Genomic DNA, 24,455 nt, shown 5'->3' on the forward strand with positions numbered 1-24,455 from the left:
GCGACCACACAGACAGAAGCCCACCAGGCTCTTCTGTCCCTGGGATTCTCCAGGCAAGAATACTGGAGTGGGTTGCCATTTCCTTCTCCAATGCATGAAAATGAAAAGTGAAAGTGAAGTCATTCAGTGCTATCTCACTCTTAGTGACCCCATGGACTGTAGCCTACGAGGCTCCTCCATCCATGGGATTTTCCAGGCAAGAGTACTGGAGTGAGTTGCCATTGCCTTCTCCTGATGTACTCTACATATAAGTTAAATAAGCAGGGTGACAATATACAGCCTTGACGTACTCCTTTTCCTGTTTGGAACCAGTCTGTAGTTCCAAGTCCAATTCTAACTGTTGCTTCTTGATCATCATAAAGATTTCTCAAGAGGCAGGTTAGGTGGTCTAGTATCCCCATCTCTTTCAGAATTTTCCACAGTTTATTGTGCTTCACACAGTAAAGGCTTTGAAATACTCAATAAGCAGAAATACATGTTTTTCTGGAACTCTCTTGCTTTTTAAATGATCCAGCAGATATTGGCAATTTGATCTCTGGATCCTCTGCCTTTGCTAAAACCAGCTTGAACATCTGGAAGTTCATCGTTCACATATTGGTGAAGCCTGGCTTGGAGAATTTTGAGCATTACTTTACTAGCATGTGAGATGAGTGCAATTGTGTGGTAGTTTGAGCATTCTTTGGCATTGCCTTTCTTTGGGATTGGAATGACAACTGACCTTTTCCAGTCCTGTGGCCACTGCTGAGTTTTCCAAATTTGCTGGCATATTGAGTGCAGCATTTTCACAGCATCATCGTTTAGGATTTGAAATAGCTCAACTGGAATTCCATTGCCTCCACTAGCTTTGTTCATAGTGATGCTTCCTAAGGCCCACCTGACTTCACATTCCAGGATGTCTGGCTTTAGTTGAATGTGAGTGATCACACCATCGTGATTATCTGGGTTGTGGAGATCTTTTTTGTACAGTTCTTCTATGTATTCTTGTCACTTCTTGATGTCTTCTGCTTCTGTTAGGTCCATACCATTTCTGTCCTTTATTGAGCCCTTCTTTACATGAAATATTCCCTTGATATCTCTAATTTTTTGGAAGAGATCTCTAGTCTTTCCCATTCTATTGTTTTGCTCTATTTCTTTGTACTGATCACTGAGGAGGGCTTTCTTATCTCTCCTTGCTATTCTTTCAATAAATAGTTTTTGAAAAACTGGACAGGTACATGCAAAAGAATGAAACTGGAGAACTTTCTTACACCACATACAAAAATAAATTCAAAATGGATTAAAAACATATATTACAATCTGAATCTATAAAACTTCTAGGTGAAAACATAAGTAGTAACCTGTTTGACATTATTCTTAACAATACTTTTCTACATCTGTCTCCTTTGACAAGAACATCAAAAGCAAAAATAAGCAAATGAGATTGAATCAAACTAAAAAGCTTTTGAACAGTCACCAACAAACAAAAATTCATCCTATTGAGTGGGAGAATGCATTTCCATTAAGGAGTTAATATCCAAAATATATAAAGAACTCACCCAACTAAAAATCAAAACAAACTATCTGCTTTAAGACACTATTTTCTATAGAATACACAGAATAAAGGTCTTTATAGAATAAAGGCCAGCAGACATCTGAAAAAACAAAACAAAACAAATGCTCAGACATTAAATATCAGAGAAATGCAAATCAGAACCACTTTGAAATATCACCTATACCTGTCAAATGGCTATGATCAATAAGTTAACAAATAACAGGTGATGGTGAGAATGTAAAAGAAAGGAACCCTTCTGCACTCTTAGTGGGATTGTAAATTGTACAGTCACTATGGAAAACAGTATTGAGTTTCCTCCAAAAATTCCAAATAAAGATACCATATGATCCAGCAATTCCACTTCTGGGTATTTTTTCAAGGAAAATAAAAATACTAATTTGAAAATACACATGCACCTCAGCATTCATTGTGGCATTATTGACATAGTAAATTATGGAAGCAATTTTACATCTACTGATAGATGAATAAATAAAGCAGATGTATATGCATACAACAGAATACTTCTCAGCCACAAAAATAATAAAATCATGACATTTGAGACAACATGTATAGACCAAGATTGTATGTGAAATGAGTCATTCGGAGAAAAACAAACACTTTGTGATATAACTTATGTGAAAAATCTAAAAAAAAAAATATTGCAAATAGAAAAACAAAAAAAAAGAAAATAGAAACCGTCATAGAAAAAAAGAACAAACTTGTGGTTGCCAGAGAGGAGACAAGGGGGAAGGCAAATAGATGAAGTTAATGAAGAGGTAGAAACTTCCAGTTACAAAATAAAGTCATAGTAGGGTGAATATAGTCAATAATATTGTTGTAATTTTGCAAGAGATAATAATTAGACTTATCATGGTGACTATTTTTAAATGTATATAAATATTGAATTACCATAGTACACCTGAAACCAACATGAAATTGTAAGTCAATTATACTTCACTAAAAACAAAAGAAGAAAATTTGGATAAACATAGATTTTATTATTTTGAATTCCTACATCAAGAACACTTATTGTATGACTACAAACATTAATATAATTACCATTATTAATGTATTGTTTACATGTGTAGTTTTGGAGATATTTAAGAGCTTGTGTTTTCCAGAGAGGAAAATTAAAATTAAAATTTTATACATGTGTGTCTCTTTTGCTGTCTCGTACACAGGGTTAATTATTGTTACCATCTTTCTAAATTCCATATATATGCGTTAGTATACTGTATTGGTGTTTTTCTTTCTGGTTTACTTCACTCTGTATAATAAGTTCCAGAAACGAGTCGCCAGTCCAGGTTCGATGCACGGTACTGGATGCTTGGGGCTGGTGCACTGGGACGACCCAGAGGGAGGGTAGGGGAAGGAGGAGGGAGGAGGGAGGAGGGTTCAGGATGGGGAATGTGGGTATACCTGTGGCGGATTCATTTCGATATTTGGCAAAACTAATACAATATTGTAAAGTTTAAAAATAAAATAAAATTAAAAAAATAAATAAATAAAAAATAAAAATAAATAAAATTAAAATTTTAATTAAAAATGGTTAAAATTGCGTATTGTCATTTTCATTCTTCATAATTTCAGTACTTTGCATTAATGCCAGTGTTATTGTATTTACTACATGTATAGCATTTTATAATAGTGTTTATTTCTTACCACATCATTTTTATTTTCCTTGTCTGACAATCACATTTCTTTCATCATCTGTTGACATATCTTTCTTTCCCTGTCTTTACTTCTTGAATTTTATTAAATGTACAAAGATGCTCTCTGAAGTTACTTTTTAATTCCTTGCCATAACATAGTTTTAAAAATATTATTTTTTGTCTGTTGACATATTTTTTCTTTGTGTTGAGACATCTGTTCATGAACCTTGCAAAGAATTTTACTCTATTTGCTCATGTGTCCTTGTATCATGTATGCTTGTCTACTATTTTATTTTACTTAGGTTTCCTATTTTCCTAAGAAAGTTGATGAATTCTTAATGAATCTGCTTAAATGTATTTTTTACTGTTTAGAAAACTGTTTATTGATGCAGTGATATGGTAACCCATTGACAGAGAGGTGGTAACTAATCTAAAATGAAAACTTTATGTCATCGTAGTTAATTATTGTACTTAGCAGAATCTTTTACCCAGAAATCAGTTACCATATGGCTGGGATACATTCCTGATGCAAAAAGAACTTTTATGTACTTTTTTTTTTATATACATACACTACTCCCTTCATTACTATCCTAATTTTTTTTTCATTTTCTGATACAATCTTTTTCTAAAACTATTTCGGCTATTTGGGATAGTCCTCCTAGTGTCAAGACTCTTACAAATTCAGTCCACAATTGCATTTGTTGTTATTGCTTTTTTGCTAGTAGCAAAAAAAGCATTTTACTTAACTACATTTTTTATCTTCTCAAAATCACGTATATCGAATATTACTCCAAGGAGTCCATAATTTTAGACTATTGTCTAAATCATCATTAAATATGTTAATATAATATATATATAAACTATTATATATAATATAATATATTATAAACTATATAATAATAGTTTCAGATGTCAGGTTCTTTCACAATCTAAAAATGTTCACTTTCTAAGGTCTGATAAACTAAATTCTAGATTTTATTGACCATCCTTAGGTTAGTAGTAGTAGTGAATCAAAATACTTGAATGATAAAAGTCATGATACTTGATTGGAAAATTAGTAAATTCAAATTTTGAGGGCCTTAGAGACTAAAATAATTTAATTTTAAATTAATGACAGGAAAACTATTTAGATACTTAATATTGAGTGATAGTTTAAAATTTTTATTATACTTATATAAAATACTCAGAATATGTGTAATTTTATTAAATTGACATAATTCTAACTAGGTGACAGAGGATGAGATGATTAGATAGCATTACTGATTCCATGGACATGAAGTTGAGCAAACTAAGTGGAGGAGTTTGGGGTGACACAGTCCATGTGGTCACAAAAAATCAGCCATGACTTAGTGACTGAACAACAGCAACAGTAAGATTATAGAATTTTAATGTGGACTATCCTCATTCTCACCTGTATTGTGCCTTTAAGGAGTTAGACTACTGATTTGCCAAAAAAAAAAAAAAGAGTCCTTAAACTGAAAGTGTTCAATCTTAAGAGCACAATAGACCATTAAGATAGAAATAATTGAATATTTAAAATAGCTTTTAAAATAGTAAAGAAAAAGAAGAATTTCTGCATAGTGCAGAACTCTTTATGACACAATTGCATTATTATTTAATGCAGTCATTTTACTAATATGGATAAGAAAAACACGTTCTCTGTTTAGTAAAACATGAATGCTATTGGGATATATTCCACTATTTGTAAATTTATTTTAATTAAAATACTATCTTCATAGTTAAATTGTGCTTTTTAGTGAAACAATGACAACTTTCCAAATCATAGATCAATCTGATTATAGTCCTCTTCTCTTTACTGTCTCTGAAGTTACCAGTATTCTTATGCAAATATCTTAACAGGATGGAAATATTCTTTAAAGCAACTGAGAAAGGTTTATTTAAGGAAAGGAAGAGGAATTCATCAGAATATAACTTTAAACTATTAAAAAATTATAAAACACTTAGAGCAGGATGAACAATGATTAAGCTAGTTTTTCAGAGATGCAGATTTCAAATCACACTCTAACATGGAGATGTCTCCTCCTGATATAAATACTGAGGCACAATGAGGCCATGTAAAGGTGCTCAAACATAGAATAGTGGATGAATAAAAGAATGAAAATTCAAATTCAAGTAGCTTGGCTGGATTAGCTCCACTCTGCTGTGCTTAAATCTGTAAGGGAATTTATCAGTAGAAATTGTAATGATAAAAATAGATGTGTCATAATTTAGCGTTTTAGCCATCTATTCATTAATTCAAGTTGGGTGTATATATTTTAATGCTACATGTCAAGGAAACACTGGGAGCATTAAATGGCTAGCTAAGAGCTGATTTAATATGATATAAGATTTCAAGAAATTGAAAAATTTAAAGGTAGGAAAAATGTGGACATACATTATGATTCCAAGCTGAAGTACTATAAAAAGGATATTCAATTATAGTAGAGTACTATTATGAGTCTAGGGGGAAAAAAAATTCATTTCAGAATGAGGATAGGAACATTTCAGAATCATCAGTGGATCTCAGAATAGATTGATTGAAAATCATTTTCCTTAAGTAGTACATCTTTCTATGGGTTACTCTGGCCACAAGAACAATAAAAAATGTAAATTTTATGTAGCTCTTGATCTAGACATAACCAGTTTTGAGTACTCACTTGTAAGTTGTTTGATTGGACTGTCAGCAAGTCATATTTTGTCTTTGGTACGGCAAAGTGATATGTGACTTTAAAACACTATGGCCCTGAAAAGCTAAAAAAAATATCAGCTAGAAATTATTAAATCTAATTTATATGTGGCACTGTTAAGTTAAAAAAAAAAAATCTTGTCTTCATTTAAGCTTGTGACTGTAGATTAAGCTCTGTCACCAAGAAACCACCAACATGGGGCATTTCTTTGTCATATTCCACCTGACCTTATTTGTACTCCAAATTGAATTGAAAATAAAAATTACTCCATATATTCACCCTAACAGAATGACTTTAAAAATGGTATCTAATCAAAATACATAAGTGGATGGATGAGTAAATTAATGACTATCTGTACAGAACAATGCTACAAGCCAAGGAGCCACTGAGAGCATCATTTTCTGTATTCGTCTGTGGTGATGATAGCATGTTTTAGAGTCAAAGTGCTTTCTGCCTGAGGATGGAGAGAAGGTCAATTTCCTGCTTATGGTTCATTCCAACACCAGGGAGAATTTGAGATTGAAAAGGCAGTGTTTCCTATCACAAACATACAGTATCTGTGAGACTTTGGGAAATTACTCTAACTCTGGGTCTCAATTTTCTAATTTTTATATTAAAGTATTTCTCAGGCTTGAGATGAGAAATGACTGAAAACAATGTCTATAAAGTGAAAAGCATAGTTTTACCTCATAGTAAGCACTGATTGAATATTGGCTTTTTTGGGTACTCTTAATATTGTGCTAATGAGAATGCCTGACCTGAAAGTGAAAGTGAAGTCACTCAGTCATGTCCAACTCTTTGAGACCCCATCTGTAGCCTGCCAGGCTCCTCTGTCAATGGGATTTTCCAGATAAGAATACTGCAGCGGTTTGCCATTGCCTGACATGTAATAGAGACTAAATGATCAGTATTATTATTAAAATAATCAGTAAACAACATAATATGTGAAGAAAAATCTGTTATTGAGTAGAGTTTTCTGTCTGATGTGGACTTTAGGAACATTCTAGCCCAATTTCTTCATTTTATAAAAATGACTATTAAAACTTGAAAACTTGAAGTAGTTTGCCCAATCTCACTCAAACTGTTATAACCCACAATCTAGTTTGTCTAATTTCCAAGCAAGAATCTATTTACTAAATTTTGTTCCTTCCTTAATGTATGATGCTATATTTTTTAATTTAGAGACTATAAAGCACTGTTTAAACCATTTATAACAATGCTGCTGCTGCTGCTAAGTCACTTCAGTCGTATCCGACTCTGTGCGACCCCATAGATGGCAGCCCACCAGGCTCCCCCATGCCTGGGATTCTCCAGGCAAGAACACTGACTGGCTCCAAAATGACATGCAATCCATGTTTGCTGAACTGAACTGACCTAATAAACTGATATGTCTCAGAATCTATAAATTTATTAATCTAGATTTATTTATCAACTAACTCCTGGAGATTACAGTTTTATTAACCTGATAAAGGCAAATGCATTTTAATAATAAGAAATTGGTAGGAAAGACTTAATCTCTGGAAATTTGTAAAGTCACAGTGCGGGAAAGTAGATTCCCCATTGGCATGGTGTAAGGTGTTAGGGCACCTGAGATGACAGGGGAATGTCAGAAAGACTTACTTGAGATAAACGCTACCAAAAGCATAGATTGATGATGGTTTGCCTATGTGTACAGTTCCTGAATTATAGGTTAGAGGAGTGGAAGTTGGTACAAGTTGCATTTATCTTATTCATGCCATAGTGACATGGTACATAGGCTGGGGTGTGGGGGCAGCGTTAAGTACCATGATTTTTAAGAAAATTTAGTTCCAGATCATTTTGACATAATCATAAAAGGATTTCTTATGTTTCTTCACTTTTTACTGTATTGGGATCATGAAGACTACCCCCATATTCAGTGACTCACTAGAAGAGTTCTTAGGACTCAGCAAATTATTGCATTGACATGTATCAAGATTCCACACTCTCAGAAAGAAAGCAGGCCTTCAGTTTGTACAAACTGTATAGTCTCAATGAGATATTCTTATAATTTAGGGAAAACTTTGTATCAGTGTAGAGAACTGTTTATAGTTGATGCTCCCAGATACTTGACTGCCAGCCAAGTGTCAATCTTGCAAGCAGGCCTTCTAATGACAGCAGTCCCAGATCTGCAATGTTGACTCTATTGCACAGTCGTGAACAGACTCAGCTTTTGTTCTGGAACATATTTTTAAACACAGTTGTACAATCAACAACCTTGGAAGATGGAGATAAAGTCTCCATCCAGGGCAAAGGTTTGGTGGGTTTACTTGCAGGCCATTATAAAAGATTGGGGTTTCCTGTGGTTGGAAGTCCTCAACTTCATAAAGTTACACTGTATGCAGCATCCACATGGGTCATCCTATATTGCCATTAAAAGTTCTGATAGGCAAAAAGAACCCACGTGAACATGATGTAAAAAATTGCTAAACAGAAATCCCAATGAAATGGAGTTGGAAGACCAAAATAGGAATGTTACACCATGTGATGATAGCAGAACCCAAAAGGAAGAAGAAAGATACAACTTCTTTCCTAGAAAAGACTCAACCAATAAAAAGCCATAGGTTCTTTGTTAACTATAGGCCTACCTCCCCAAATTGTATTTTCTCTCTATAAAAGTATTTCCTTACCTTGCCTTGCAGGGACTTCTATGGAATTCATCATGGTTGCAGACCCCAAATTTTAATTCCATACTGAGCCCACATACATCCATCTTGTTGGAGTAATATCTGGCTGTCTATTTGTATCAGGTCAATATCTTGGTGGTCCATTCTGGGACCAGAGAAAACTGCTGATGTGAACAAGCAGGTGCCACATCCAAAACTGACCCAATTGTTGCTCATTGCTTTTCTTGCCAACCCTGGAGTTTGAAGGTTACTTCTATTTTCTGGATCTGAACTCATGCCCTCTTTGCATTTGAAGATGTCCTGATATAATTTGTGATCTACTTACAGATTTCATCTTTCTGATTAAGGCCTTGTTCAATATGAGACTACTCCTTTGGCAGTTCAGTCTGATCCTGAGGTCAGACCATTTCAAAGCATGAATCTGCTTTAAATGAAACTATGCCCATCTGGCCTTCAGCCTATTTCTTCAGAAAGGTTGACTTCAGTCAGGCTTCTCTGAAACCAAACTATTTCCTTAGGATTGATTGGAATTGGCTTGCAAGCTGTTTGAATTGAGCAATTTGCAAATGAGCAGTTTGCAGTTATTCTTTACTCTAGAAAACAGCTCTAGAAAATGTGATCCCAATTATATAAGATTTGTGACTCACTCGTAGAGGGATTCTGGCTGATTTTATGCTTAAAAACCTTGATCCCTCTTCATGTGAATGTCTAAGTACATGAACCAATCTGACCAAAGGCAGTTCAAAATATCAATGGACATTATACTGAATTTTGAACTCTCCAAACTTAATTTCCTTAAACAGAATAGCTAGAAAATTTACAAAACCCTGTGGAATGCTTATTTTGATTAGTATTTTGAGGCTTTTAAGAATTATCAGGAGTCTAAAAAGTGCATCTCTGAAAAATAAGATTTTAAATTAACTGAGGCAAACAAACAATTAAAGAAAGCAAAATGGTCCCCAAAGCCTCAGGTTCTTCTTCCTTGGCTTCATTGTCTCTGTATCCACCTCAAGTGCAATCATTTTCCATCCTTCTACACCACCCATGCCTATACTCTACCTTCAGTTCCCCCATATTAATTACCGTGCCAAACTTCTCCATTTCTATAAAGCTCTCCTCACTCCCTTTTCCTCTGAACTGGTCAAAACCTATCCCTTTAAAATTAAGTTTTCTGAGTATCCTGCAGCTAAAGCCTTCATTCCTTATATTCTCAGGACTAAAGCTGAACTGTGAGCCATAGTCAAAGATTTCCTCAAAGTAACCTTAGATCTTCACAGAACTGCTGAGGGATTTAATACAGTCAACCCTTGAACAACATAGGTTTGAGCTCATGGGTTGACTTATAAGATTTTTTTTTTCCAGTAATAAATAGTACAGTATTATGGGATCTATTTGAATATGAATTCATTTGACTATGCTGTGAAAGTGCAGATATGGAGAAACCCATGTATAAGTCAGAGAAACTGTGTATAAGTCAACTTGGTTTCTTTGAGTTATATAAGTTAGTTCATTTTACTTGTCAGTGGAGACCAGGTCCAGAATTGGATGAAAACCATGAAAACTGGGAAAATTCTGAAGCTTCTCTAGAATTACAACTGGCAGACAAACACTACTAATTATATGATAAGGCTTGGGCATTTTCTAGGCAACTTATGGAGCAGTTCGTAGTGTTTTGTGAAAGACTGTTGGCTGGAACAAATTTAGCTTGCACACAAAATCTAATTGTCCTGTTTAAGACTTTTACAATCGATTCCAGATGGTCTTTAAAGAAAATTCTTCAGATATCGGTTTTACTTGAGCAGTTTTTAACTTTATTTATTAATGGGTTGAACCAAGTCCTTTTCCTTCTAGTGAAAAAAGACCAATATAGAATGGTAAAGTATGTCTACTCCAGGTTTAGTTAATCTGATAAATTGGCTCTTGAGTACTCTAGATGAGTCACCTCAAAGGAAGACTGCCAGACTCTTAACCTTCAACTTCATCAAATGAAGGCTCCTAAATAAAACCAAAACCTTCTTAGTTTCTGCTATTATTGGAAAGAGCCAGGTCATTAGAAAAAAGATTATTACAGATCTACATTCTTTATGCATCTTCATTCCTCTAACCAGCCCTCCAGTGTCTCTCCGATTGTCAATGATGGGACTCCAAGGAACTACAGGGGCTCCTCCCAATCCTCCTGATATTGGGTTGGAAAACATTTTTCCAGATTAGGCATGGATCTCTTTCAGTCCTAATTGATACATGAGTCAATCTCTTGATTTTCAATCCTACTACTATAAAACAGCTTTTATCTTGAAGTATTAAAATAATTCAAATAATGGGGATATCTAATGAACCTCAAGAGATTCCTGTCTCTGAACCTACCTTCTTTTATTTAGACACTTTGAGATATACCCACTTTCTTCTCCTTACTTTTAGCTCCTATCCATTTACTAGGCCAAGACGTCTTAGAGAACTATGACACCAGACTTTCCTTCTCTCCAAAGGGAAAAATAATTCTTTAATTTGATAATTATCATCAAAGTAACTGGCCCGGTGAATTAAATGATCTTTAAACATCTCTGATGGTACTTGAGCATGTCTTGGGAACATTGATTATTTGATGTTGAATAAGCTGCCAGTTTCTTATGGGAAAAATCTCTAACTGATGTTGCTAAAATATACAGCATACATTTCATCAGAATTCAAATAGACCCCTCAGACCTCTTCTGTGAATTAATCAATACTCTATAAGTATTGATTATTGATTATTATTCCTTACTTAGGAAGACCCACAAGGCATAAAGTCCATAATAGAAGATCATGGGACTCAAGACCTCATTATTCTTGTACCAGAACCTGTAACACATTTTTCCAGTAACAAAACCTAAGGGCTAAGGATGGAGGCTAGTCCACCACCTCTAAGCAATAAACAAATATTGTTATCCCTTAATACCCTGTTTTTCTTAACATCCCTACGTTACTAAGGTCCATTCCCAGCAGAAGTAAGTTCTTTACTGTAGTTGATTTATACAGTACATTATTTAGAACTCCACATGAAGCTAGTCAATGATGGTTTTTAGTGTTGTTGTTGTTGTTGTTGCCTTCACTTGGGAAGAAAAACAATTCATGTGGACAGTAATGCCTCAGAGTTATACTGAGAGTCCCTCTTATTTCTCACAAATCCTGAAGGCTGGTCTGGAAGATATAAAGTTCCCTAGGGCTCTACTTTGTTGCAATATGTGGATGATTTGTTTCATTTCTCTCCTTCTCAAGCCTCCTCAAAGGAAAACAACAACCACTTGCTAAAGTTTTTAGCCTTCAAAGGACAGGAGGTCACTAAAGAAAAATTGAAGTTTGCCCAAACACTGGTTTTCTGTTCAGAATAAGGGTTGCACCTAGATCCAAATAGATTTTATGACATCCTAACTTTCTCAAAGGGGTTCCCAGGTGGTGCTACTAGTAACAAACCCGCCTGCCAATGCAGGAGACAAGAGACATGGGTTCAATCCTTGAGTCTGGAAAATCCTGTGGAAAAGGGCACAGCAACCCATCCCAGTATTCTTGCCTGGAAAATCCCATGGACTGAGGAGCCTGGCAGGCTTCAGAATCCATAGGGTCTCAAAAAGTCAGACACCACTAAAGCAATTTATTACACACACACAACTTTCTCAAAACCCGAAAGTCAGGGCCAACTGTGAGGTTTCCTCAGGCTAGTTATTGGTGAAACTGGATTCCAAATTTTTCCTTTATGAACAAACCTCTACATTACAACATACACACACACACACACACACCCCAACTCCAACCCAGTCTTGTGAAAAGAAATGGACCACAAAGATTTCACAACCATAAAGAAGAGTTCGATAAATTCTGTCCTTGGGCATTCTGGTGATCAGATTTCCTTTTTTCATGAAAAAGAAACAATTTCTTCAGGGTGCTCACCCAAAAACATGGAGACCACTATCAGTCAATAGAATATTTTGGCTAGCAATTGGCCCCTATGGCATGGGGATAGCCACCTTGTCTTGGAGCAATTATGGCCACTGCCCTTTTAGGTAAAGCCACCTAGAAAATTGGTTGTATTCCCTCTAACAATTTATGTCCTTCATGCAGTGTAAGTTCTCTTGAATTCTCATCTCACTCAACATTTCTCAGTTGGCCACCTCATCTCTCATAAAGCCTTTTTGTTAACTGCCCTAATATGAGCCTTTTTATGTTATAATAACCTTAACTCAAACACTCTTTTCTCCTTCATCACAGAGAAGTCCCTCATGACTGCTTAATTCTAATGGATCACCTCCTGACTACTCATAATCATCTATAGGAAATTAAACTGGCTAACATTGATGTCTCATGGTTCACTGATGGTTCTTACTTAGAAGGTGACAAGAGCAAATTATGTCATGGGTATACTATAACAACTCCTTTTGATGTTCTTGAGGTGACAACTTTACCTAAGGTTACTTCAACTCAACATACTGAATTATATGCTTTTACAAAAGGCAGAGGAACCAGAGATCAAACTGCCAACATCTGCTGGATCATAGAAAAAGAAAGAGAATTCCAGAGAAACATCTGCTTCTGCTTCATTGAATACACTAAAGCCCTTGACTGTGTCACAACAAACTGTGGAAAATTCTTAATGAGGTGGGACTAGAAGATGGCAGAGAAATAAGATGGGGAGAGCACTTTCTCCCCTACAAATTCATCAAAAGATCATTTGAATGCTGAGCAACTTCCACAAAAAACTTCTGAACACTGGCAGAGGACTCCAGGCACCCAAAAAAGCAGCCCATTCTCTTTGAAAGGAGGTAGGACAAAATATAAAAGACAAAAAGAAAGACAAAAGAGTTAGGGACAGAGACCCATCCTGGGGAGGGAGTCATGAAGGAAGAGAAGTTTCCAAACAGTAGGAGACTCTCTCACATGTGGGTCTGTGGGGAGTTTTGGAATCTCAGAGACAACATAATCGGGAGGAAAAATAAATAAAACAAAACCCACAGAATATGCACCTAACTACAACTGCCAGCAATGAAGTACCCCAGACACTGGTGTCCACCACCAGCAAGTGGGGGCTGGACAGGGAGGCGTGGGCTGTGTAATCAGTGCTTAGGGTAAGGACTGGGCCTGAATGTATGAGGACAATATGAGGGAATTAACATGAGATAGCAACCCAAACTGTGGGATCCCCAGAAAGAAAAAAAAGAGAACTTTCCTTCAAAAGAGTCTAAGGAACAGCCTGGCCCACTCACAGAACAAAGGATTGAGCAAATACCACAGGAGAGATAGTTTGCTGTGAACAGGCTCCTCCCCACCACTGGAGGCAGAGATGCAGGTGTGCAACAGCCAGAGCTGGAAGGCAAGGGGCTGTGAGCAGGCTCCCAGTTGCTAACCACATCTGCCTGGGATCCTGGACGGTTGACATCTGCAGGGAGGGTCACAGCCTGAGATCAGCTCCCCAGAGGAGACACACAGTACACCTGAAAGGCGCCCTTGCGGCACACCTGGGAAACCAAGCGGCCTGGCCTGGGGAAGAGATTAAGATGACAAGCCCACCTGGGACAATGTGCTCACCAAGCACCTGGTTGCCCGAGCTTCCCGGACCTGAGAAAGGCAAAAACGTGCACCCAATCGAGTCTGTGCCCTTGCAGAGTACCCAAGAACCTGAACCTGAGCAGCTTAGACCTGGGAAGTGCATGAAATGCAGGGCCCACTTTGGGCAGTGCCCCTGCAGAGCATCCTGGAGCCTGGGCAGTGTAGACCTGGAAAGCACACGCCACTGTGAGCTGGGGAAAACCCAGTGTGGTCCACACACTGCGAGCACTCCCCACACACACCAGTGATATTTGTTTGCAGTGTCCCTCTCTCCCCACAATACAACTGAATTTGTGAGCCTAAATAAGTGACCACCTTCACCACCTTGTGTCAGGGCATAAATTAGACACTGAAGATACTTGATAGCTGCTGTTGCTGCTGCTAAGTCGCTTCAGTCATGTCCGACTCTGTGAGACCCCATAGACCGCAGCCCACCAGGCTTCCCCATCCCTGGGATTCTCCAGGCAAGAACGCTGGAGTGGGTTGCCATTTCCTTCTCCAATGCATGAAAGTGAAAAGAAAGTGAAGTCGCTCAGTTGTGTCCAACTCTAGCGACTCCATGGACTGCAGCCTACCAGGCTCCTCTGTCCATGGTATTTTTAGGCAAAAGTACTGGAGTGGGGTGCCTTGCCTTCTCCGACTTGATAGCAGAGAAAGCCAAAATAAGCAAAGAGGGAACTCTGGAAGTGACAGGTGCAACAGATTAAACCCTGTAGTTAACAGTGACTAAGCACTGGCGGGGACCTATAGACCTTGAGTGGAGAAGACAAATTTCATGTATATATGAAGCAAATTTCATATATATATATATATATATAAAATAATTTTGTAATTGATTTTTGTTTTGTATTTTTAACATTGTTTTTTGAGAGTCTAACCTCTACTCTAGATTTTTAATATTTGTTTTTTTGGTATTTGTTATCAACTCTGTACCTTTAAGAATCTAATCTTAAGTATCCATTTTGGCTTAGAGGTATGATTACTGGTTTGATTGCTCTCTCCCCTTTTGATTCTCCCTTTTTTCTTCCAAGTCACTGCTATCTCCTCCCTCCTCCTTCTCTTCTCTACCTAACTCTTTGAATCTCTCTGGGTATTCCAGATTGTGGAGAAGACTTAGGGAACTGATTCCTGGCTAGATTTGTCTCTCCCCTTTTTGACTCCCCCTCTTCTCCTCCTGGTCACCTCTATCTCCCACTTCCCTCTTCTCTTCTCCACATAACTCTGTAAACCTGCTGTGTCCCTTGCTGTGGAGAATTGTTTCACCATTAACTTAGATGTTTTATCATCTGTGCTGTATGAATGGAGAAGTCTTGAGGCTACTGTAAGAATAAGACTGAAAGCCAGAGGCAGGAGGCTTAACTCCAAAACATGAAAACATCAGAGAACTCCTGATTCCAGGGAACATTCGTAGACAAGAGCTCACCAAAAGGCTCCATACCTACACTGAAACAGAGCTCTACCCAAGAGCCAACAAGTTCCAGAGCAAGACATACCATACTAATTCTCTATCAAAGCAGAAACACATCCCTGAGCATTAAAAGACAGGCTATCCAAAGCCATGTCATACCCATAGACACCACAAAACCCAGCACAGGACACTTCTTTGCATTTCAAACAGAAGAGATCCAGCTCCACCCACCAGAACACAGACACAAGCTCCCCTAACTGGGAAACCTTGACAAGCCACTAGTCCAACCCCACCCAACAAAGAGGAACCACAAACTTCCAGCCTATCGAAAGAGTACCCCAAACACAGCAATCTAAATGAAATGCAAATGCAGAGAATATTCAGCAGGTAAAGGAACATGATAAATGCCCACCAAACCATACAAAAGAGGAGGGGATAGGGAGTCTACCTGAAAAAGAATCCAGAATAATGATAATAAAGATGATCCAAAATCTTGAAAACAAAATGGAGTTACAGATAAAAAGACTAGAGATAAGGATTGAGAAGACTTGTTAAACATAAGAAATGTTTAACAAGGACATAGAAGAAATAAAGAAGGGTCAGGGAACAATGAATAATGCAATAACTGAGAACAAAAGCACTCTGGAGAGAACCAACAGTAGAATAATTCAGGCAGAAGACAGGATAAGTGAGGTGGAAGATAAAATGGTAGAAATAAATGAAGCAGAGAGGAAAAAAGAATTAAAAGAAACCAAGACAACCTCAGAGACCTCTGGGACAATGTTAAATGCCCCAAGATTTGAATCACAGGAGTCCTAGAAGAAGAAGACAAAAAGAAAGTGCATGAGACAATACTTAAGGAGATAACAGTTGAAAAATTCCCTAAAATGGTGAAGGAAATAGCCATCCAAGTCCGAGAAACCCAGAGAGTTCCAAACAGGTTAAACCCAAGGTGAAACACTCCAAGACACATATTAATCAAACTAACGAAGATCAAATACAAAGAATAAATATTAAAAGCAGCAAGGGGAAAGCAACAAATAACAAACAAAGGGATCCCCATAAGGCTAACAGCTGATCTTTCAATAGAAATTCTTCAGGCCAGAAGAGAATGGCAGGACATAGTTAAACTGATGAAAGAGAAGAGTCTACGACCTAGATTACTATACTGAGCAAGGGTTTGATTTCAAATATGAAGGAGAAATCAACATCTGTATAGACAAGCAAAAGATGAGAGAATTCAGCATCCCCATACCAGCCAAATTCAAACATGACTCATCTTTCTGACCCTGGCAGCATAACTGAGGCAGCTGGGGAAGCGCATGGCTAGGAAGTCCCTTTACAGAACTTCGGGGAGAAATCACCACCTCGGAGCTGACACGAGTCTGTACCTTCTCTGGGATTCTCTCATGGTGGTGGGAGAATGAGAGCCGGGACTCCCTTCAGGAGCCTGGGCACTTGCTCAGAGCTGTGGAGCAGTGTGAGGCTCTTCCTGAGAAATCCTTTCCCTCTCTCTTCACAGGTGTCACACCTGTACAGTCTGAAAAATTCCCCCTTCTTCCAGTCCCCTTCCCCCTAATTTTTCATAGCATTTTTGCAAGAGAGTTCCAGAAAAACATCTATTTCTGCTTTATTGACTATGCCAAAGCCTTTGACTGTGAGGATCACAATAAACTGTGGGAAATTCTGAAAGAGATGGGAATACCAGAGCACCTGACCTGCCTCTTGAGAAACCTATATGCAGGTCAGGAAGCAACAGTTAGAAGTGGACATGGAACAACAGACTGGTTCCAAATAGGAAAAAGAGTATGTCAAGGCTGTATATTGTCACCCTGCTTATTTAACTTATATGCAGAGTACATCATGAGAAACACTGGGCTGGAAGAAGCACAAGCTGGAATCAAGATTGCCAGGAGAAATATTAATAACCTCAGATATGCAGATGACACCACCCTTATGGCAGAAAGTGAAGAGGAACTCAAAAGCCTCTTGATGAAAGTGAAAGTGGACAGTGAAAAAGTTGGCTTAGAGCTCAACATTCAGAAAATGAAGATCATGGCATCTGGTCCCATCACTTCATGGGAAATAGATGGGGAAACAGTGGAAACAGTGTCAGACTTTATTTTTCTGGGCTCCAAAATCACTGCAGATAGTGACTGCAACCATGAAATTAAAAGATGCTTACTCCTTGAAAGGAAAGTTATGACCAACCTAGATAGCATAATCAAAAGCAGAGACATTACTTTGCCAACAAAGATTCGTCTAGTCAAGGCTATGGTTTTTCCAGTGGTCATGCATGGATGTGAGAGTTGGACTGTGAAGAAGACTGAGCACTGAAGAATTGATGCTTTTGAACTGTGGTGTTGGAGAAGACTCTTGAGAGTCCCTTGGACTGCAAGGAGATCCAACCAGTCCATTCTGAAAAAGATCAGCCCTGGGATTTCTTTGGAGGGAATGATGCTGAAGCTGAAACTCCAGTACTTTGGCCACCTCATGCGAAGAGTTGACTCATTGGAAAAGACTCTGATGCTCGGAGGGATTGGGGGCAGGAGGAGAAGGGGACGACAGAGGATGAGATGGCTGGATGGCATCACTGACTCGATGGACATGAGTCTGAGTGAACTCCGGGAGTTGATGATGGACAGGGAGGCCTGGAGTGCTGTGATTCATGGGGTCACAAAGAGTAGGACACGATTGAGTGACTGAACTGAACTGAACTGAACTGATACAGCTCTTCAACAAATGCTAAAGGATCTTCTCTAGACAGGAAACACAAAAAGGTTTATAAGTTTGAACCCAAAGCAACAAAGTAAATGGCAACAGGGTCATACTTATCAATAATTTCCTTAAATGTAAATGGTTTTAATGCCCAACCAAAAGACAAAGGCTGGCTGAATGAATATGAAAACAAGAGCCCTATATATGCTGTCTACAAGCGATGCATTCAAACCAAGGGATGCATATGGACTGAAAGTGAAGGGCTGGAAAAAGATACTTCATGCCAATGGAGACCAAAAGAAAGCAGGAGTAGCAATGCTCATATCAGATAAAAATAAACTTTGAAATAAAGGCTGTGAAAAGAGACAAAGAAGGACACTACATAATTATCAAAGGATCAATCCAAGAAGAAGTTATAACAATTATAAATATATATGCACCCAATATAGGAGCACCTCAATATGTAAGGCAAATGCTAACAAGAATAAAAGGGGAAATTAATAGTAACACAATAATAGTGGGAGACTTTAATACCCCACTCACACCTATGGATAGATCAACTAAACAGAATATTAGCAAGGAAACACAAACTGTAAATGATACAATGGACCTGTTAGACCTAATTTATATTTTAGGACATTTCACCTCAAAACAATGAATTTCATCTTCTCAAGTGCACATGCAACATTCTTCAGGATAGATCACATCCTGCGCCATAAATCTAGCCTTGGCAAATTAAAAAAAATAAAAAAATAAATCATTTCAAGCATCTTTTCTGATAACAATGCAGTAAGATTAGATGTCAACTACAAGAAAAAAAGAACGTTTAAAAGTACAAACATATGGAGGATAAAAAACAGGCCCCTGAATAACCAACAAATCATGGAAGAAATCAATATAGCACAGAAACAAATGAAAATGAAAACATGACAACCCAAAACCTATGGGATTCAGTAAAAGAAGTACTAAGGGGAAGGTTCAGAGCAATACAATTTTACCTCCAGAAAAAAGAGAAAAATCAAATAAATAGCTTAACTTTACACCTAAAGCAATAGAATAAGAAGACGTGAAGAACTCCAGGGTTAGTAGAAGGAAAGAAAACATAAAAATTAGAGCAGACATAAATGAAAAAGAAACAAAGGGGACTATAGCAAAAATCAGCAAAACTAAAACCTGGTTCTTTGTGAAGAAAAATAAAATAGAAAAACTATCAGCCAGACTCATCACGGGAAAAAAAAAAAAAAGAAGAATCAAATCAACTATATTAGAAATGAAAATGGAGAGATCACAGTACACAACACAGAAATTCAAAGGATCATAAGAGACTACTATCAGCAACTATATGCCAATAAAATGGACAACTTGGGAGACATGGATGAATTCTTAGAAAACTATAACCTTCCAAAACTGAAGCAGGAAGAAATGTATAATCTTAACAGACCCATTACAAGCATGGAAATTGAAACTGTAATAAAAAATCTTCCAAAAAACAAAAGCCCAGGACCAGATGTCTTCACAGCTGAATTCTACCAAAAATTTAGAAACAGTTAACATCTATCACAAGAATACACAGAAGAACTGTACAAAAAATATCTTCACGATGAAGATAATCACAATGGTGTGATCACTCACCTAGAGCCAGACATCCTGGATTGTGAAGTCAAGTGGGCCTTAGAAAGCATCACTAAACAAAGCTAGTGGAGGTGATGGAATTCCAGTTGAGCTATTTCAAATCCTAAACGATGATGCTGTGAAAGTGCTGCACTCAATATGCCAGCAAATTTGGAAAACTCAGCAGTGGCCACAGGACTGGAAAAGGTCAGTTTTCATTCCAATCCCAAAGAAAGGCAATGCCAAAGAATGCTCAAACTACTGCACAATTGCACTCATCTCACACGCTAGAAAAGTAGCTCAAAATTTCCTGAGACAGGCTTCAGCGATAGGTGAACTGTGAACTTCCAGATGTTCAAGCTGGTTTTAGAAAAGGCAGAGGAATGAGACATCAAATTGCCAACATCCACTGGATCATTGAAAAAGCAAGAGAGTTCTAGAAAAACATCTACTTCTGCTTTATTGACTATGCCAAAGCCTTTGACTGTGTGGATCACAATAAACTGTGGAAAATTCTGAAAGAGATGGGAATACCAGACCCCTGACCTGCCTCTTGAGAAATTTGTATGCAGGTCAGGAAGCAACAGTTAGAACTGGACATGGAACAACAGACTGGTTCCAAATAGGAAATGGAGTATGTTAAGGCTGTATATTGTCACCCTGCTTATTTAACTTCTATGCAGAGTACATCATGAGAAATGCTGGGCGGGAAGAGGCACAAGCTGGAATCAAGATTGCCAGGAGAAATATCAATAACCACAGATATGCAGATGACACCACCCTTATGGCAGAAAGTGAAGAAGAACTAAAGAGCCTCTTGATCAAAGTGGAAGAGGAAAGTGAAAAAGTTGGCTTAAAGCCCAACACTCAGAAAACGAAGATCATGACATTTGGTCCCATCACTTCACGGGAAATAGGTGGGGAAACAGTGGAAACAGTGTCAGACTTTATTGTTTTTGGCTCCAAAATCACTGCAGATGGTGATTGCAGCTATGAAATTAAAAGACGCTTACTCCTTGAAAGGAAAGTTATGACCAACCTAGATAGCATATTCAAAAGCAGAGACATTACTTTGCCAACAAAGGTCCATCTAGTCAAGGCTATGGTTTTTCCAGTGGTCATGTATGGATGTGAGAGTTGGACTGTGAAGAAAGCCGAGCACCAAAGAATTGATGCTTTTGAACTGTGGTGTTGGAGAAGACTCTTGAGAGTCCCTTGGACTGCAAGGAGATCCAACCAGTCCATTCTGAAAGAGATCAGTCCTGGGTGTTCTTTGGAAGGAATGATGCTAAAGCTGAAACTCCAGTACTTTTGCCACCTCATGCGAAGAGTTGACTCATTGGAAAAAACTCTGATGTTGGGAGAGATTGGGGGCAGGAGCATAAGGGGACGACAGAGGATGAGATGGCTGGATGCCATCACCGACTTGATGGATGTGAGTTTGAGTGAACTCCAGGAAGGGGCTGGTGATGGACAGGGAGGCCTGGTGTGCTGCAAATCATGGGGTCCCAAAAACTCAGACACGGCTGAGTGACTGAAATGAACTGAACATCTATCCTACTCAAACTTTTTCAGAAAATTGCAAAGGAAGGTAACTCTCAAACTAATTCTATAATGCCACCATCACCCTAATTCCAAAACCAGAAAAAGATGCCACAAAAAAAAAAGAAAAAGAAAAGAAAACTACAGGCCAATATCACTGATGAATATAGATGCAAAAATCCTCAACAAAATTCTAGCAAACAGAATCCAACAACATATTAAAAAGATCATGCATCCTGACCAAGTAAGTTTTATCCCAGGGATGCAAGGATTCTTTAATATTCACAAATCAATCAATGTGAAATACCACATTAACAAATTGAAAGAGAAAAACCATATGATTATCTCAGTCGATGCAGAAATTTGACAAAATTTAACACCCATTTATGATAAAAATTCCAGAAAGTAGGTATAGAAGGAACATACCTTAACATAATGAAAGCCATATAGATAAACCCACAGCAAACATTATCCTCAATGGTGAAAAATTGAAAGCATTTCCCCTAAAGTCATGAATAAGATAAGGGTGCCCACTCTCACCACTGCTATTCAACGTCATTTTGGAAGTTTTAGGCACAGCAGTCAGAGAAGAAAAAGAAATAAAAGAAATCCCGATTGGAAAAGAAGAAGTAAACTCTCGCTGTTTGCAGATGACATGATCCTCTACATAGAAAACCCTAAAGACACCACCAGAAAATTACTACAGCTCATCAATGAATATAGTAAAGTTGTAGGATATAAAATTAATACACAAAAATCTCTTGCATTCCTATACAATAACAATGAGAAAAAATAAAGAAATTAAGGAAACAATCCCGTTCACCATTGTGATGAAAATAATAAAATACTTAGGAATAAATCTACCTAAAGAAACAAAGACCTATATATAGGAAACTATAAAATAGTGATGAAAGAAATCAAAGATGACAGAAATAGATAGAGAAGTATAACATGTTCATGGGACAGAAGAATCAATATAATGAAAATGAGCATATTACCCAAAGCATCTATAGATTCAATGCAATCCCTATAAGCTACCAATGGTAGTTTTCACAGAACTAGAAAAAATAATTTCACAATTTGTATGGAAACACAAAAAACTTTGAATAGCCAAAGCAATCTTCAGAGAGAAGAATGGAACTGGAGGAATCAATCTGCCTGACTTCAGACTATACAACAAAGCTATAGTCATCAATACAGTATGGTACTGGCACAAAGACAGAAACATAGATCAATGGAACAAAATGGTAAGCCCAGAGATAAATCCACACACCTATGGACACCTTATCTTTGACAAAGGAGGCAAAAATATGCAATGGAGAAAAGACAATCTCTTTAACAAATGTTGCTGGGAAAACTGGGCAACTACCTGTAAAAGGATGAAACTGGAACAATTTCTAACACCATACACAAAAATAAACTCAAAATGGATTAAAGATCTAAATGTAAGACCAGAAACTATAAAACTCCTAGAGGAAAACATAGGCAAAACACTCTGACATAAATCACAGCAAGATCCTCTATGACACACCTCCTAGAATAATGGAAATAAAAGCAAAAATAAACAAATGGGACCTAATTAAACTTAAAAGCTTTTGTACAACAAAGAAAACTATAAGCTAGATGAAAAGACAGCCTTCAGAATGGGAGAAAATAATAGCAAATGAAACAACTGACAAAGAATTAATCTCAAAAATATATAAGCAACTCCTGCAGCTCAATTCCAGAAAAATAAACAATGCAATAAAAAAAAATGGGCCAAAGAGCTAACCAAACAGTTCTCCAAAGAAGACATACTGATGGCCAGCAAACACATGAAGCAATGCTCAACATCACTCATTATCAGAGAAATGCAAATCAAAACACAGTGAGTTGCCATCTCATGCCAGTAAGAATGGGTGCTATCAAAAAGTCTACAAACAATAAATGCTGGAGAGGGTGTGGAGAAAAGGGAACCCTCTTACCCTGTTGGTGGGAATGCAAACTAGTATAGCCACTATGGAGAACAGTGTGGAGATTCCTTAAAAAACTGGAGATAGAATTCCCATATGACCCAGCAACCCCACTGCTGGATACACACACTGGGGTAAACAGAATAGAAAGAGACACGTGTACTCCAACGTTCATTGCAGTACTGTTTACAATAGCTAGGACATGGAAGCAACCTAGGCGTCCATAGGCAGATGAATGGATAAAAAATTTTTGGTACATATACACAATGGAATATTACTCAGTTATTAAAAATAACAGTTTTGAATCAATTCTAATGAGGTGGATGAAACTGGAGCCTATTATACAGAGTGAAGTAATTCAGAAAGAAAAGCACAAATTCAGTATATTAATGCATATATATGGAATTTAGAAAGATGGTAGGGATGACACTATATGTGAGACAGCAAAAGAAACACAGATACAAAGAACAGAGTTTTGGACTCTGTGGAAGAAGGTGAGAGTGGGATGATTTGAGAGAATAGCTTTGAAATATGTTTATTACCATATGTGAAATAGATGACCAGTGCAAGTTTGATGCGTGAAATAGGGCGCTCAAAGCTGGTGCACACAGACAACCCAGAGAGATGGGATGGGGAGGGAAGTGGGCAGAGTATTTGGGATGGGAGACACATGTAAACCTGTGGCTGATGCATGTAAATGTATGGCAAAACCACCACAATAGTGTAAATTATTTAGTCTCCAATTAACATTAATTAATTTTTAAAAATGTAATAGTCTTTTATGGAGCAAGACCTAATGGTAATTTTTAATATAACAAATTGCACCATGAACCTTCAAAAGGAACAAGAGAGTTTTTCTAAATTTATCTTATATGTTAGCCTCTTTCTTTACTTTTTGTTTTTAATAAAACATATTTCAATTCATTGATTTTGTGGGATACAGTTTGTAAGAAAATTTAGTTTGTTAGGGAATAGATAGTGATTTGCTCAGTTATTTAAAATGCTATTTTAGATTTTTTTGTTGTTGTTTCTTTATAGACTTGGCAAGTATCCATCTTCAGAAAGATGTGAGGTACTTTATAATATATCTTATGTAAGTCTTTGCCATTAAGAAAGGTTTAGAATTAAGATA

Source organism: Bos javanicus, chromosome 28 (genome assembly GCF_032452875.1).
Source record: "Bos javanicus breed banteng chromosome 28, ARS-OSU_banteng_1.0, whole genome shotgun sequence".
Lineage (NCBI taxonomy): Eukaryota > Metazoa > Chordata > Mammalia > Artiodactyla > Bovidae > Bos > Bos javanicus.